Below are 19,281 nucleotides of genomic sequence, written 5' to 3' on the forward strand. Positions count from 1 at the left end.
TCACTCTAATGTATCACCAAGATTTGTTTTTTTATTTTTTTTTCCTTTTTTTTTTTCTTTTTTTCTTTTTTTCTTTTTTTCTTTTTTTTTCTTTTTTTCACTTAGCTTCCCAGTATTCATCAAATCCACTTCAGAAAAAAAAAAAACCCCACAAAACAAAACCAAAAACCAAACCAAACCAAACAAAAAAAACCCAAACAAACAAACAAAAAAAAACCAAACACCAAAAAAAACCCCCCAAAACCCCACCAAAAAAATCCCAAACCCCCCCCCAAAAAAAACAACAAACCACCCCCCGCCAAAAAAAAAAAAAAAATTAAAAAAAAAAAAAAGAACCCAAACAACCCAAAACCCCACAAACTTCTCAGTTACTCTTCTGCCTTCATTTTGAGGGGAGAATGGGAGGAGATATAGAGAACTTATTGAGTCCATGTAGTGAGATTGGTATATGCAGATGCTGGTAGCATCTGAATTATCAGACTTGAACTCAGACTTGAACTTTCTCCCTCCTTGAAAGGAGAGAAGCTGGCCTTTGCCAGCTATGCTGACCACTAGTATGTTGACACATGATCTTACTCCAAATGCTGGCAGAAACCACTACATAATTAAAATTTACATAAACAGAAATTTGAAATCAAACCAACTCCCACAAAACCTAAATTCCATCCTGGACTTTGTCATTTTTCACCTGGTCCTCTTACTAGCAAAGCTTTTTGCACTTAAGGGTGGCTACTACAGAATGCCACTATAAGTCCCAGCTTTACTAAACTATCAAAATCTATCACTAGGATGACTTTGCTGAGTAGTGCCACTGCCTTTTCTATGATACTTAGCAGCTGCTGGAGAAAGCATGACTTCAGTCTCACTGAGCAGTCTTTTTTTTTTTTTTTTTTCTGGTAATTATATACCAGTTTTAACCCTCTGAATCTCCATTTCTCTGTGAGATGTTAGCAAGAAAAATTAATATCCAAAGAAGACAAAAGAGCTCAGCTGTGAGGCAGAGACAGTCCATGTCCTCAGGAGTTTAGAAACCTGTTAGCCAGTGGAGACAGAGAGTAAATAAGGACATAGTGTTACACACAGAGCAGTCCCAGGGAGAATTCACTTCCCTGACTCCCACTGCAACACTGGTTTTGTGCACTAAGGATATGTTTGGAGAACAGTTTCCAGTAGTTAATATTCAGAAACTGCATTACCTAAACTTTGTATGGAAATGTCCAAGTAGACAAGCTTTAATTTCAAGGGCTTGCTAGCTTGCAGTCAGTGGATTTATTCCTTTTTGGATTGTCACACATGGAGTAAGCAGGTCCAAGTCTCTGCCATCAACTGGTTTACCATCTTCCCATCCACAGGCTCCCTCTGATCTCTAACAGTACCCACTCAGCCATGATCCTTGGTTGTATGCTGGTGAGTGTGTATATATGGAATGGGAATGGCTGGCTGCCATTTGAGTTTGCTGCAGGAGGTCTCTGTTTCCTTAACTTTGTCAGCTATTTTGAGAGAATTGTGGTGGGGATTTGTTTTGGGGGGTGTTATTTGCTCAAAAGAAAAGACTAGAAATGCACATTTTATTTTATGCACTTCCTTGGCTGGTCTCTTAAGAAGAGGCTCCTTCAAGTCTTCCCCTCAGCAGTAAGCTTTTCTCTCTGTATATCACTGAGTCCCCTGCCCACAGTTCATCTAGAAGAGAGTGAACTGCTCAGCCTCACTTCATAGCTTTCAGGTCCCAGCTGAGATCTATTCATGAGAAACTCTACTGTACAAATCAAGGGACCCTTAGGGTGCTGTATAAATTCATAACAAGGAATAATCCATTCTGGGCATTGCATGCAATAACACTTTAAACAAACCCCAACAAAACACTGTAGAAAACATTGGGGGAAGGAAGAACAGCAGGGGAATTGCAGAACAGTGTTGCAGAAACACCAAATCATCCTACCCCAGTGTTTTCACAGTCCCTGAACACCAGGTAGCACAGGCAGGAGCTGGGCTGTCACCTTCAGTCGGGGAGATCCAGGCACCATGGAGCAGCAGGTTGGATCCATCTGCTTTGAGGGGGTGCCTGCATGAGGAGTGGGATTTTCTGTGGTTATTTTTAGAGGTAAGTCTGGGACTTGAGAGTCAAAGTCTGGACTGTCCAGATCTGGACAATGTTTCTCTCTGTTAGGTTTTCTTGGGAGGAGAAATAGGATAGTTAATCATCTAAAGAAGATAAATATAAAAAACTAAACCGCATTATGTGGGCTCAAGACCATTACCCAAAATTAAAAGGAAAAATTATGATAGCCCTCAAATTATTCCACAGTTTACCAGGCTCCAGAGTAGACTGCAATTCATTTTTCAGTTAGAGCCATTTGCTTCCTCCTGCTTTTCTTGTCCTCGCTGCTGTAACATAGAAACAAAACCTGGTAATATTACAGGATCTTGGGACATAACAAAGTGAGCAGAAATTCTATTGTTTGAAGGAATCCTGGAGCAGCCAAAGACAGAACTAGGTTTATAGCTTTTACAGAGACTTGTCTCAGATACGGGAAGCAACAGATTTTCACTTATGAACGGTTAAGAAATGCTATTTCTTCCACTGTGTGGGGCTCGTTAAACAGTCTTTGTATGGTGAATTTCCCTAGAATAAACAGGAGTAGCTCAGAGAGTCTTCTAACCTGGCACTGAAGCCAAAAGGCCCACACAACAGCTGAATCTCTCTGAGACAGAAAGCCTCCAGATCCTTGCTCTTTCACTAATACTATGTGTAGCACATTCAGTGTGTGCACTCTTAATTCATACATTTCTGACCACAGCAGGCAGGAAAGCTTGTCACAGACTAAGATAGTGTGCTACCAAGTGCTAGTCAATATTTCAAAATTTCGAAGGTTTTTGTTTGTATGCTTAAAATATCTCCCAGCTTGTGTTTATTAAGCAGTCTATATTCAAACTTGCTCAACTTTCTCTACCAGAGTCAATACTGACAGTTTAATGACAGCACCACCTCATGAGATTTCCAAGAGCTTTAAAATTTATCTGGGAATGTAAACATTAAAAATTATTTCCTCTCTCTGTTACTATAATTTATCTTTCCAGAAGAAGTTTTGGGGGGAGAAAAAGAAAATTTGATCCAACATTTTTAAACCACTCAAAAATGCCTAAACTAACTGGATTCATAAGAGACAAAAAAAAAAAAAAAAAAAAACCAAAAAAAAAAACCAAAAAAAAAACCAAACCAAACCAAACCAAACCAAACCAAACCAAACCTCCACCCAAACCAAACAAAAAATAAAAATAATAATAATAAAAATAATAATTAAAAAAACTCAAACCCAACTCAACCCAAACAAAACCAAAACACCCACAAATAAAAATTGCTGGACAGTAATCTTCAAATTATGAAGCTGAATTAAAAACAACACACTTTTTGTTCTTGTTTAACAAGAGAAATCCATAGAGCTTTTACTTTTTGCACAAGTTAAAAATAAAAATTTAAGAGATTTTGCCCAGATTCCAAGAGTTGTAGATTCCTCAAGTACTGAAAAAAGTGACAACTGAGAACAGCAATGAGGAACAGGCTTCATTACCATTCTAAAAATTGTTGTAGCTCTTAGGAGTTAAGGAACTCCCAAGTATCATCAAACAGTTATAGGGTTTGCTGGGAAGATAATAAGTGGTATCACAGAAACATAGAATGGCCTAGGTTGGAAGGGATATTAAAGATTAACTAGTCCCAAGTCCCCCAGGGTTGACATAGTCACTTTGCACTAGACCAGGTTTCTCAGAATTCCTCCCCTCTGGCCTTGAAGACTTTCAGGGTTGGGGTATCCACAGCTTCCCTGGTCAGCCTGTGCTAGCGCCTCACCATTCTCATAGTTAAGAATTTGTTGCCAATAGCTGATCTAAACCTGGTTAGTTTTTTTTTTTTTTTTTTTTTTTTTTTTTTTTTTTTTTTTTTTTTTTTTTTTTTAATGATGTGAAGACATTTCCCCCTTGTCCTGTCAATATATGCCCTTGTATGTAATCCCTCTCCATCTTTCCTGCAGGCTTCCTTCCTTCCTTCAGGTACTGGAAAACCTTCTTTTTTCCAGGCTGAACATTCCCACTTATGTCAGAATTTCCCTGTGGGAAAGATCCTCTATCTGTCTGATTGTCTAGTGGCTTCCTCTGGACCTTCTCCAACAGGTCCCTGTCCTTCCCATGCTGGGACCCCAGAGCTGGATGCAGAGCTCCAGGTGGGTCTCACCAGAGCAGAGCAGAGGGGCAGAATCCCCTCCCTCCCCTGCTGCCCACGGGGCTCTGGATGCAGCCCAGGACACGTTTGGCTCTCTGGGCTGTGAGTGCCATGGCCTGGGCATGTCCAGCCTCTCACCCACCAGCACCCCCAAGAACTTCTGGGCAGGACTGCTGCATCTGTTCATGCCCAGCTCGAACTGACACCAAGCATGCCCCAAGTCAGGCTCATCACCTTGCATTTGGTCCTGTCAAACCTGATAACATTCCCATGGGCCCCGTCCTCAAGCTGACCCTCATTCCACTTAACTACTGAAGACCTCAAAACTACCCTTGAATCAATGGAAAAAAACTGCTCCTAGCTTTACTAGGCTTCAGCTAGCTTTGAATTAGGCTTTGAGTTCAACCCCTTTGACAGGGCTGAAGGGAAAGGATGAAAAAGAGAATAATAATAAAGAATGGAGCAGTAACAGGGTGAAAGCAAGAAGTAGGAAGGAAGATGTAGCAGGCAGCAGGGTGGTGAGAGGACTTCAGAACTGTGTGTGTGAATTCACACCACAGCCATTCACACCATTTCTTAGACACTCACTTTTCTGAGCAGTAAATTCAGTCAGCATTTTTTAAAAACTATATATTAATTTATTTCTAAGGAAAAAAAAATGCATGCTGTTGAATATTGGTGACTCCAGGATTCTGAGTGGGAAGGTAATGATTTTTAATACATTGTAGGAGTGGGCATGATAAAAGTCGGAAAAAAGGTCCTATTGCTCTGCAGCCTCTGGTCTCTGCATAACTTAAGCAACAAGGTGCCTCTTGCAGACTGCATGGTTTTAACCTGAAGCTATTACCAGCATTTGAGATAACATATTGTTTAATCCTTCTAACTTCAACATGAATTACTCAGAGGAATGAGGAGAGGAGGGGGAAACTGAGGAGAGGGAAAGAGAAGAGCTCTTGTAGGAATTATTAGAAGTGTGAGGTGCAGGATCTGATGATAAGGCAGCCAGGGCTGCAAAGCTATCTGAGTGGAGAAGGTAGAATGCTACATGACAGCTCTTGGGGATTTGTGAGCACATCCACCAGGCTGGCAAATGAGGAGCACACAGTGGCTTTCCCCTAGGCTTTGCTCTCTGTCAAGGGCTATTTGAATCCCTGGCCAGTGATATCTCTTTTGTAGCCATTTCTTTTCATTCAGCAGTGACCACTGCGAGTGTCACTGTAGCACTGGAGTTTCTTCCCCATGGTGGGTCTGTCTCCCATGGTGAATCCCTCAGTATTGCCATGCAGGGCCACAACAGAGTTGAGCATGCACCTCACATCTCATACCCTTCCTCTGGGGTGTCCAGCGCTGAATTGAGACCTCAGGGATCACAGCCAGGTAAAATCTTGGAGAAGACTATTTGCATACAAGTACCAGCAGGCTGTCCTAAAGCATTTTTGACTGAAAAGAAAGTCAGTTGCCTTAGTCAAGTCTATGTGTCCATCTCACTGGGACATTCTCTGTGCTAATGGCCCTGTCCCTCTGTCTTTTCTTTGGCTCATTCTCCCAGCCCTTTGGCTCATTCTCAAAACTCCTTAGCTTAAATATTTCTGCTATAAGAGGATTATAGAATGCAAATTCTGGTACTTTCTTTACCTATGGGAAGCTTCCATTTTACTTGTCCCCAGCCTGTCAAGTACTTTAGTTTCAGATCTCTGACACAATCCAGCTGTTATACTGCAAAGAACAGCTTGTTTCCTGTTTTTGCTGAGCCTGAAGGATATTTTTTGGCTAAAACATTAGCTTTAATACATCAATACATTTAATGAGATTTGTGTCTGCATCCAAAATTCACCCACGGTGGCCTTTCAGCCTTTCAGTCAGCTGTTGGCAGCCTTGTGGTCTTGACTATTTGTTTGAAATTTAAGCTTGCAAAAAGTCTTTCTACCCATTAAGGTGACATGAATTAAATATTCTCTTGGAGTTTACTTATGCATAACCAAGAAAAATGTGGTTTTTTCCTCAAGACAGGAGAAATAAGACACAGGAAGTAGCTGGGTATCAGTCATATAGACTCTTGTTTCTCAGTCCTATTTGTAACTTCAGAATAGAAAAAGACCAGTAGTTTTATTTTTCACCTTGAATCAAAGGTGATTTTGCTAAATTGACCCATTGATTTTAAATTGTAGTGAAGAATAATCCTTGAAACAAAGAAATCTCTATTTTCTAAGCAATTTATCGATAGATAAAACTTGCATATATGATGTTTCTGTTCATCTTGTAATACCTAAATTCACATGTCTGAATATTAATTGTCACCTATATTGTCTTGTACTGAACAAAATATTACTTTGGGTAGCCAATCTCATGGAGATCTACTTTTTTTCTATTACTAGAATGAACCACATCTTCCTTTCTTGTCATTATTTTCCCTTCCATTTCAGTAATGGTATTTTCAAGGGGAAAAAAACCCCCCAAAACATCAAAGTTTGGAACACGGGCTCCATTTTAACTCCATTATGATTGTTATTATTACTACCAGTAGTACTACTTAACTCTTTATAGCTTTTTCTGATATATATTTTAGAGAACTTCATAAAACAAGGAAATGTCTTATCCTCGTTTTCCTGAGGCACTGAAATAATAAAATAATTTGCCAAGAGTTAAAATGGAGGTTAGTGGAGTGGCTGAAAAAAACCCATAGCTCAGACAAAGTTCAAGGGTCAACAGGGCAGAATAACAGTTTCCAGTGTAAGTTTGTCAAATGTCTGGCAAAGTGCCCTGGTTTATATTGGGATTTTTTTTTTAAGACAGAAAACTCTGTTTCAAATGAGAAGAAAGAATATTGGACAATGGGTGAAGGGGAAGTGTCATAATAACAGGGAGGAAGAGAAAAGACTCTGGACTTAAGACTGAACGAATGTGGTTGGAGAAAGTAAGTCAGATATAAGTAAAAAATATGAGCAGGCCCATTCTAGGTGATGTTAACTCTTACTAGAAAAGGGTATTTTAGTCTCTTTTTAAGAAGCATTGAAAAATATTCACTCATGACTCTTCAGCCCCTTTATAAGCATATAAACACTCCTTATAATTATGCTGCAGCCAGGATTTTCTCTTAGCATATCTTGCTCCTTCAATTTCTGGTTCCTTTGTCAATCCCAGATATATGTAGAAAAAATAATAAAAAAAGGGGTACATCTTTTAATAACTTCTATCTGCACTTCCAGTTGTAAGTGATAAGTGAGGCTATATTGTTAATGACAAAATGCCTCACCTTTATCCCACCCCCCTCCTCATACTTCATCTTTCTCTGAGTTCCTCGGCTGAAGGTTGGAGAGAAATTAGAGTTGATCCTGGAACTGTTGTATGTGGCTAGTGTAGTCCAGCTGCTCCCAAGGCTGAACTCCTGCCCTGCTGCTCCCCTTGGGTTTGAGGCACTGGGTGCCCGCCCAGGAGCCTGAGGAGATCGGCCAAGTGAAGAACAATGAAATGCTTCCAACCATGGCAGGGACTGAAAAAAAGAAAGGAAGAAGCAAGCGTAAGAAAAATAGTCATGTTTCAGAGGCAAGAGAGAGCTGTGGAAGAACAGGAGGAACAGAGCGTGACACTCAGGCAGTGGCTTCAGCTTCCTGCTCTGCCTTCCTGTGTAATGTTGGGCAAAACATTTATTTTTTTCACTGTCTTCTCCAAAGCAAGGCTAACAGCATTTCCCCATCTCACAAGAAGGATTGGAAGGGAGAGGGAATGGGGATAGAATCATTCAGTGAATGTCAGGTCATTACTTCTTGTGATGGAGACACAATGTTGTGAAACTTTGTTGCTTGGGTGGTTTTTAAGAAGAGATTAGGCAGTGTCAGTGCCAGACTGCATTGCTCATCCTCCCTTGAGTGCAGATAGACCTGTGCCCTGTGATTCTGTAGCTGCAGCTACATCTTTGTTTAAGCTTTACCTTTCCCGTCTCTGCTCATGTGGAGGCATCCCTCTCCGTACTGGCTCTCTGGGGCCTCAATCTCTAACTGCATCTCCTCTCCCAGCACAATTTACTGTCTGTGCCCATTTAATCTGTGATACCCTTGTTCCTGAACAACTTTCATTTCTTTAAGAAGGAGTCTATGCAGCAGTGGAGGAAAATGCTGGAAAATTCTTTCAACTTTAGCACATACTGAATGACCCCTATGTTTGTGGTTAATGCTTAGGTTTGCACATGGAGTGCTTAGTGCAAATGCCAGAGATTACTGTGGCCTTGTGTCAACTCCCTATATCATGACTAATAAGTCTTGTGCCAGTTAATGCTTCCTCACTTACTTTTGTCAGTGACTAATATGTACTAGTAGATGTCTTAGTTTTGACAACAAGGATTGTGTGTCAGAACAAAGAACAATAAGGGAAGTACATTATGACCTAATCTTCTATTTGAAATATTCTCAAGGAGAAAGAGATCAGAAGATCCGGAACCATACCCAAATAAGTCCACTGAAATCATTAGCATGCACAAATGTATTCAGAAAATGTGCTGAATATGTATCAATTCCAGGAATATAACCTGATGTCTTAGGTTACTGGGCATGCATGCTTTGATGAGAATTCTCCACACATCCAACACTGCTAATGAAGCAATTTTTGCTCTCTAATCTAGCAAATTGTTTGGAGAGTTTATTTCCCAGTTTTTGGTGAGACCCTGGTTGGAGTTTTTTCATGGTCTCTCTTGAGTACATGGACATTTCTGTTCAAGGCTCAGAGGTCAAAAAGATGCTTCACTGTGTTCTGGGAACCTGTCTGAGCAATAACCTCTGACCTGGGCTTCTGGTCTCACTCATCAGTTCCACCAAACCATGTCCACACCATGGCAAACTGTATGAAAGGAAAAGTTGCAAAGCTGCGACTTGCTTAGAAAGAATAAGAACAAAATTAATAAATACAACTAAGAAAGGATTTGGCATCTTTACAAGGTTGGTAGTGATAAGGAGAATGAAACCTTTCTCAAAGGGTTTTTCATGAGTGGAGTTGCCACCCATACTTGTAACTGTTGAGAAGCTCATTTTCTCATCATGGTCCATAATAAAACAAAATGAAAGCATTAGTAAATGTACTTTGTTCTTTAAGTGATACATAGAACTCACCTAAAAATGAATTTTTCAGAAAGATTTGAACTCTTAAACACTTTTTATTATTTTTTTAAAAATCTTATTTTAATTTAGAACAAAATGTAGACTGGAATTTCATATGAAAAAGAATATTTACAGAGGGAAACATCAGAAGCAGAGCAAACACAGCTATCACTGCCACCTGGAAATGTTTAAAAAAGTTTCCATGGAGAATTTTACCAAAATTAGCACATTCCAGAAACATTTTGGTTTTGCTTAAATGGGATTTTCAAGAGAAAAAAAAAAAAAAGTTATATAAAAATAGTTTGAGCAGTTTTATGGGTTATTTTTTTTCCAGTAAACTCATTTGCTTGGATTTTTTAAAACTAGAGATAGAAGGAAATCACTAGACAGTGTGTGGATAATAATCCTACCCTGGGAGAGAAATGGAATATTTTAATAATATGAGGTCCTTATGATCTCTGCCTGCTAAGATTATATGCTAACAATATTTTTTGATGCAGAAACAAGTGTAAATTCTTTACTATACAAAATGTCATTGCAGAGAACCAGTGCTATATAATATCAATACAAATCTGAAAAAAAATCTTTTTAAGAATTCCTCCATAGAAATTTACATAAACATACTTGCTTTGAGTTTGTCAAAACATTTTAAAAAATATATAATTCCGATTATCTGTGAATTTATGTATTCCACATGAAATAAGGTAATTTTCTTTGTTCAACTGTATTTTGAGATATTAAATTTAAATATTCCATTAAGATGTTTGAACAGAAAATGTATTACTCAAAGTTTCTCCTAAGGTACTTGAAGGAAAAATATTAATCAATATTTAATTTCACAGATGTACATGCATACACAGACATACACACAGAGAATAATCCTATTGAAAAGTCATTTCTGATGAAATTCAGTTTTAAAAATCTTTTTCTGACCAATTCCACTGAAGAGCTATAGGATGACAAATGTTCCACGAGAAGAGGGGAGTGATTTTTTTTCCTAAATATCCTCCAAGGATTTCTTGTTTCAGAAACATTTCTTGTTCTTGTTCCAAGGGCAGTATCTTTGAGAATAAGAACTATCAACAAATTTTCTACTCATTCTATCTGTTTTTCAAAGCTATAAGGATTTTAGCATATCAAACAACCTGCAGTAAGGAGTTCCAAGAAGTGCTTCATTTTGTTAATTTCTAAATTTTCATCCGCCTTAGCTTGCATTTTCAAAGATCCCATAAACACTGTTTTCATAGACTCTTATCATATAATCTTTCAGTCATCTCTTTGTTTAGACCTCAGAGCTCTGTGGATGGATATTATTTTATAACTGTGATCTTTCTTGTTCCCTTTTTTCCTATATCTTCTCTAGTTTTCTTGCTTTTTTTAAGACATGAGGAAAAGTAGAACTGCACACAGCATCATCTTAAGGGACACTGAAGACTTGCAGTGCTTTTCTCTCTCTTGCATTCCTAAATCTATCTTTTATCATCCCAAGACCTCATGTCCAAATAGCTCTGAGTCCATCATGGCACAAATAAAGATTTTTGTTCCCAGACTCATCAGCAAAACCTGGGACTGAGTTCTTTGTGTGAGGAAAAGGAAAGTAAGGGACAAGAAGTTCTAGGTACAATAATACCTTTAAATAATGATTCTAGGCAAGATGTTCAGAGTGAAAACTCTGACAGAAAGCTGTTATGTATAGGAAAGGCTGAGTGAGCCGAAAGATGATGAAGAGCCTGATCCCAAAGGTATAATTTGTCAGGAAATAAAAGATGGGGAAAGGTTAAGAAAAGGAATTAAAGAGAAATAAAATATTGTTTGGAAACTATATATAGAAAGCAGTCTGCTAAAGGAGAGCACTGTGGTGAAAAAGCATTCAAAGTAAAGTCTGCTTACCCAGGTAAAAAAGAAGAAACTGAGGAATAAAGTGCCCAGAGCTAGACACTATCATCTCTGCTGCAGCACTGGCAGTTCATTTAATAACTTTCAATCCTACGTCTTGGTATTACAAGCTTTAAAAGCTCCAGCAGAAAACAATGGCTATTAATAACCCCCCTGCTTTGCAATATGAAAGCACCAGGTACAACAGACAGACACCTACAATCCCCCCATGTTAGACAGCAGCAGAACAGCACTCAGCCAACCATGGAGGAGAATCTTATAAAAATACCCAAATCCATCTCTCCATGATGGATAGTCTTTGTACAAGCACTAAAGTGTATTCCCTTTAGTACCACTGTCTATTGATGCTGAGCTACTAAGTAATCTGAGGGAAACTAGGAAGCGATCGCCATGATAAAAAATAAAATGGATTGGGGATAAAGATGGAATTTCGTCAAAACCATCATGATCAGAACAATATTGCCTGAGAAATGGGGAGCTTTATATCTGTCAACATGTCAGTGTTTGGACAGGAAACTAAAGCCTTGGAGATTGGTGTCAGAAGAGCGATCTTTTTCTTCGATAAGCACCATGCATGTACCAACATGAAATACAAGTGCAATCTTGCTGACTAGAATTCATGACAAGTAGCTCCTGTGAGAGCAGTCTGAAATGATAAGACTGCTCAGATATTCCTGGATGACTTCTCATATTCACTAAGCATTTACTCAGACTTTACTCATCAAATACATCCTGCTAATTCATAGGACTTTTCTGAATCCTTCAGCATTTATTTCTGATATTTGAATTGTGCCAAATCTTGCATACATTATGTGGACTAATGAGAAGAAATCATTAATGCTGACAAAATGACTCACAGGATTAAAGGCAACAGGTAGAATCAAGTTCTACAGAAGTACTAAGACTGAAATGCTGATACCATTAGTGGGATTGAAAGCTGACTTAAAGAATTAACAAAAAAAAAATAGGAAATATTTGTTGAAACTATGATTTTGAGAAAGAAAAACTGTGACTAAAGTCACATAGGAAAAACTTAATTAATGAGGATTTGACACATGGGGGCCATCATATTTCTGAGTAGCATGGGCACAGAGGTGAATATATAAGGATTGAAGCAACTGTTCAGAGGGAATAACAGCATGGTACCAGGAAAGAAAAGCAGACTGAAACCTATTTTTTCTCTGCATGTGTTAGGTGTTCACAGCAGTGAGCAATCATAAAAGTCACAGAATAGGTGAGAATGGGAAGTGCCTCTGGAGTTCCTCTGGTCTTAACCCAAGCTGATTAGGGTCCCCTTAAACATATTACTCAGGACCATATCCATTTATGATTCCAGCATTTTCAAGAACGGAGATTCTCTAACCTCTCTGGATGACTTGCTGCAGTGTTCGATCAACCAACTTTACAGTTAGAAAGCTTATTCCTGTGTTTGAATAGATTATGTTGTGGTTTCACTTATGCTCACTGCCTCTTACTGTGACTTCTTTACCGTCTCTCCTGAAGTATTTATGTAGATTGAGATAAGATCCCCTTGAGCTTTCTTTCCTTTGGGATGAAAAGTTCCAGCCCTCTAGTGGCTCTTTATATGCCAAATGTTCCATGTACCTTATCAACATAATGGCCCTTTGCTGGACATGCTCTGATATATCCATGTCTCTCTTTTGGGGAGCCCAGAATTTGACCCAGCAGACCAAGCAGGAGCCTGATTCCTTTTTCTGCACTAGAACCATTTAATGTCTCTGAAAAAGGGGGAAAGAAATAAACAACCAACCTGTGGAGTGAGTTTTCATAGCCTTTTATCAGGAGGATTTAAAGTAATTCAATAGAACCACTGGGAAGAGATTGACAGTGAAGAAGAAAATGAAAGCCATGTGAGCAACTCTTACACCAACAAGAGAAAAAAGGGTCCAATTTCTGTTAAAATGTTTTTGGAAAGAAATTGATTGAAAGCACAAGGCTTCTGAGACTTCCAGGCTTTAGAAGTCTGCAGAGGGATATTCATGAGTAGAAAGGCTAGAAACGTTCAGCTGCTCTGAACTTGATCATTTGCTGCAGAGTTCCAGTGCCCCTCATGAGAGTATTGTCTGGTTAAACTCCAACTAAGACCCTTACAGCGTAGCCTTATCACCTTTAACAGTTTAAAAAAAACCTTTTGTCATGGGACAAATTTCTCTGGGCTGAAACATGTCTCACTTTCTGAGCTGAATATTTTGGGTCTATTTTTTTGTACATAAAATGTTTTCAATTCTCATGGTTTGAGTTATCTGTAACTGGGAAATTGCAAGCACTTTTCATGCCCAAAGACCATTTCAGATGCTTTGCTTGTGAACAAATAATTCAATGTTTGGGAAAACAAAATCTTGGCATAGAGATCATCTGCACCAGGTAACAAGATTGTAGCTTCTTAAACAAAGGAATAAGAGGACCAGAAATAAAAAAGAAAATTAGAAATATTAAGGCCATGGTGCTGGATAGCCTATTTGTCCTAGAAGATATCATGATTCAAATGCTGAGATAGATACTCAAATAAGATGAATACAAGAATTACAATAGTTGAAGTGGCCCAGTGTGTCTTGGGACCCCTGTCCATGTTGCCTGGCCAGCCCTGGCATCAGAGCTGCAGAGATAGGTACGGTTTTGTACCCTAAGATACCTCCCGATCCTGTGAGTTCTTGCCTTTGGCAGAAATGTGAGCAATGGCGAAGAATAAGGGAGGACTTTTGTGAGAAATTCAGCAGGGATTTATTAACTCCATGTGGACTTACACACATCCAGAGAGAGAGCCCACAAAAGTGCATTTTTCTCTCTGTACAGCACCTTCAGTATCAGGGTGGGGAAAGGGGAAAGCTTGGAACCAATCCAAAGGGTGAGGGGAGCGGCTCAGAACATAAATGACAGTCAACAGAACCAATCAACAAATCAAGGGTGGGAAGAACCAGGGAACCTGCCAATCACTAGACATCCTCACCAGAACCTTCTAGACTTCAAGGCGAGGCTGTAAAGTGATGGACAGGAACTATAATTGTGATTGACACCTGACAATCACTCGGGGGAAACCAAGAAGGGTTTAACTTGGGTGTATGGTACAAACCATTGTAAAGCAAAGAACAGATGCATACTGAAACTGGTAAAACCCAAACCCACACCACAACAAATAGTATTTAACAGCTACCTCAAGCTTTAAGAAAGAGTTTTCCTAGGGGTAGGTTATTCAGAAACATATAACTGCCTTTTTAAATTTGGATGTTTACTTACTTATTTGTATGCCGTTTTTATTCACATTAATTTTCTGTCTAGTGTTGATGCCTGTGATTTTTCTTTGAGTCAGGCAAGTCACTCTTTGTGGGAGACAGGACAGTGAATCCATTAGCTCTTGTTCTGAGCCAGCAGAATGAGCTCTGTGTTCCTCTATTATATATTATCTGCTTTTGTACATATGGATCATTCAAATAATGCTAAAGCATAGAAAAAGATCCACAATCAGCTGTGGCCTGCAGAGAAAACAGGGCAGATTTACACCTAGGCTTTTCACTCTTAGATACTATATCTAAGATGGTTCACCCAGGTTCTCCCAGGATTCATAAGAGGGATGTATGCAGTGATCTGCAGGTCCTATCAATCTCTATCGAATCATCTATTGCTCTTGATGTTTCTTCCATTGATATCATCACTGCTTGAACAATTTACACAGATTAAATCACTAGTAATATGAAGTCCATTCCAAAACTTGCATAAGTGTATAACCAGCACTAACATCATATTAGAGGATGATAAGAAATGTGGATGCTTTTGGAATGCCTGTAAGTAGGGGGAAAGGGAAATAAACTTCAGGGGGAACAAGAAACTATTAGGTTAAAAGGCATTGTTGGCACAAGGGTATATGGAAATAAATTGGCAATGAATAAATGTGGGATGAAAAAGGAAAGAACATTTCTGGCCAAAAAAAAAAAAAAAAATTAAAAATTAACTTTAATTTATGTGTCTAACATTGATCTTCCAGCCTTGTAATATAAGGATCGGGAAAAAGAAATCTAATTCTCTTTTAATTCAATAAATAGTAAAAGCAATTTTCAGATGTAATACCCACATTTTGTGAACAGAAAGTTACTATATTCCTGTGATACTGATTCTATTAGAAGAATTTACTTAATATAAATTTATCTCAACATATTTCAAAAATTTTACGGGTATTAATAATTTTAGTTAATTAATGTGAATATTCATTGCATATTTATTTTATTCCACTACTTAAATGTTAACATAATTGCAACAAACTCAAACAGAGTACCATATTACGTTAACAGAAGTAAAAATTTTGACTGAAATTTTAAAGTGTTTAAATTAAGTTTGTGAAAACTTTAAAATTCAAAATCAGGAGCTAGAGTATGCACAAGACATCAAGGCTTGTTTCTAACCAAATCGGGAGCTCCAACTTTCCCAGTGAAAGGAACTGGATAATTGTCATTTCTATGACATTTGATCACTGCCCCCCAAGGTCTCCAGGCATGCAGGAAGAAGACCTAATGAAAATAAAAAAATTGTATTTCATATTAATTTCTAAGAAAGATTTGGGTTTGTAAGACTCAGAAGATTATGGGTCGTGGTTTAATGACACTCAAGAAATAAGTTCTGTCAGCAAATCTTGCAAGTTACGATGAAGATAAGGTGAGAAGATTCATATGTCTCAAATTTGTTAAGAATAAATTTAGGCTTGGTTCTACATATCAGTGTAGAGATCTTACAAGATCAATATAAAGAAATGAAATCAGCACAGTAAACCTGAGCAAACAATTTTGCTTTGTGATGTGCATGTAAAAATCACTGAAAAAAGCAAAAATTCTTAATTCCCTGACTTTCATGCATATCAATTGTGCAGTTCTATAGCTTCATTGCTTTGAATTTATTACGATTTGGAGGTTGATTTTTATAATATTTTAAACTGCTATTGTTTTTTGAACTGAGTTTGGATACTCAGTACACAATCCCTTTTCACTGCAGAACCATAGCAAGATCAATCTGTTTAACTAACATGTACAGGAAATTAGGATAGAGTTTTCATAATTCGTGGGCTTGCATACAAATCTCCAATTTCTGAAACATAGACAGCACTTCCCACCCTCAGAGCTGAGGATAAAAGCCTGTGAGTGATTCTGAGCTGCTAAAATATGATGGAGACAAGCAACAGATAAGAATCCTGGTAGATAGGATAGACAGATATAAACACTAACCCTGGATACGATTTCAAGCAAAAATCTAATCAATAAACATATGGGCAAATGAAAATGCAAATGAGCCACAGAGGTATAAATGTTCAGGAGGAAAGAAAGATTTCTGTAATACTTACCCGTATTGCATTGACTTCAAGTAGCCCTTAAGTGGAACTGACGGTATTACAAACACAATAAGCACTTCTAGACAAACTGGAATAACAATCACTTCAGGAGCCTGGAAGCATTCACAATTCTGCTGTTGTCAACTCTTTCAGTGGCTTTAATTTTCAACGGTAAGCACAACTCTTATATAGTGTTGTCAAAACTGCAATGAAGTTATGTCATTGAATATTAAAGCGCTGGCCTGCAGAATGCCAAACACTGAGATTTGAATTTCATGCTCTCTACTAAACATCAAGACAAATATGTCTAATTTCATAAAAACCTCACCAGCCCAGAAAGGCTGACAATCAGGCCCAGTGTTGCTACTTTTCCAGCTGAAAACAGGAATTTCTACTGTAAAAAACCTTTTCCCATGAGATCAGAAGAAGGCAGAAGCAGCAAGGAGTTAGGATTCATGGATGTAGCATGAGATCAAGAATGAAGAGGCAGGGGTAATAAAGGGTACTATTCATCACTGGACAGAGAATTCAAGTTTGAGCATGAAAATCCTTTTCTTGTGTTGTTCAGAAGAGTTTCGGAGGCATTCAAAAATTGCATGAGGAAATTGAATTATTTACCCAAAAAGATAGGAGATTCATTTCCTGCAGAGTTTTCCAGCCTTGATTTGTAAGCCTTGGTAGTGGCTTGTTCAGCAGGAGTAACACACCTGTGCCCCTCACCAAAATCTAGTAGGTTGCTGCCTCCCTTGTCCTTCCTGCCAATGCTACCTGATGCTCCAACACATTCTCAGGGCCACTGTCTTTCCCTGTCTCTCCATGTCTTCATAACACTAGAGTGGTAATCCTTTGAGAGCTTGTAGTCTCTCTGTTAAATCTACTCAGGCCTGAAATTACCTTTTTCCTTTGGAGTAAGTTTTATTCAGTCTTACAAACAGAAGTGGAGGGCTCAAACCACTGGAAAGACCTGTGAATCCATACAAACATGAAATTCCTGATAACTTCCAGCCTATAAAGGCAGTTTTCTTCTGGGATATTTTCCAAAAGTTCTTGGTTTGACGTTGAAAGTAAAATTTTGTACCTGTTTTTATTGGATGAAATAGGTCTATTCATGGAATAGACCCAAAGCTTACCAATTATACTCAGATGCTCAAAATAGTCTGGACACTCATATTCTGGACAGAATGAGTTCCATGCTGAAGTATTCCTGGCAGGCAATAAAAAAGAGAAAATTAATTGCTCAGTTTTATTTGGCCTACAGTTTATAGATAGCACTGTGAAAATAAGTGTTCTCTATTCTGTGTTTGTGATCTGTGACCTCTGTGCCAGCATGAGACTGACTGAAATCCACCAAAGTCTTTTCACTTAAGTATCCTAGAGCCTTGAAAATTAAAAATCATTCATTACCCTGACTGTATTTTTAGTGCCTAACAAATAGTCAACAATTATAATAATTAATGGGGCTTTTTCTTGTTGTTGTTCCATAGAGAACCAAAAGTGTACTAGAAACAACACATTTTTCCGGAAGTTACACTGTTTTCCAGATATTTCCCTCTGATTACTTTATTTCCTTGGGGGGGCATTTTTATGCTCACAGAAATCTTTTGGATGTTCTGTTTTACTAGAGCTTATGCCCTCTGAGATATTGCATTATTAATAATACTAATTATTGCAATTATTTATTATTAGATGAAGGATGAGAGCGTTTTAAGCAATTCAAAAAGCACAGAAGAGGATATAAGCCTTATCCTGTAGAGGCTGTGGTTGAACTTCTAGACCTCTGTGCCTAAGAAGCCCCTGAGAATGAGGAATTGTACTTAGCAAGAGCGTCTGCTAAATGGACATGGAAAATAAATAAATATAAAGGCCTCCTACTTCTCTGGACTTCTTAGTCAAATGGCCCCACAGGGGGTGCTGGTAAAAAAAAAAAGTATCCAAAATTTTGTAATAATCCAGAGTCCAGATCACTGAAGAGATTGATTAACATATGATAATTTCATGAGCTGCGCTTTAAATTTCTGTATATGACCTTTATCTCTTCTGGAGGACAGAGAAATGCCTGGTCACGAAGAGGAAAGTGTTCTGAATGTTTAACCATAGCTCACAGAGTACAATGTTCTATAAGTTTTCTGAGCTAAAACAAAGAGAGATGCTTTATCTGCAGATGCAGAATCAGAGTGCTCCCAAGCCAGTCAGAGAGACCCCAAGCAGCTCACGGACCCAGCATGGCACATGATCATCACACAGTCTGACCAGCACACCACTGTCCTAGTCAAAAACAAAATTTCACATCTTGGACTTTCAACAATGACTTTTGTTGTTACGTAGTGACTGTAGTGAGGCCTTACTTGGAGAGTTGTCCAGTTCTGGGCTCCTCAAGACAAGAGAGACATCTCCTGAGGCAGATTCAGTGGAGGCATACAAGGATGATTAAGAGCCTAGAGCACTTCTCTTATGAGAAAAGGATGAGGGAGCTGTTCCTCTTCATCCTGAAGAGAGAAGTGAGAGGGGACCTTACCAGTGTCTGTCAGTATCTGCAGGGGAGATGTATGAGGATGGACTAAGCTCTGCTCGGTGGTGAAAAAAGAGCTTAAGCAGATCTAGACAAACTTTAAACTTTTATATTTAGTCTTCTAATTCTCCCTTCTATTTGTTAAGCAGATATTTGTTAATCTCTGCGTAATTCTGATTAGATAATTTAGAAAATGCATTGCTCTTCACACACAACTGGAAAGCAAAAGGTAGTTGCAGAT

The sequence above is a fragment of the Zosterops lateralis genome, assembly GCF_965231275.1.
Source record: "Zosterops lateralis genome assembly, chromosome: Z".
Taxonomy (NCBI): Eukaryota; Metazoa; Chordata; class Aves; order Passeriformes; family Zosteropidae; genus Zosterops; species Zosterops lateralis.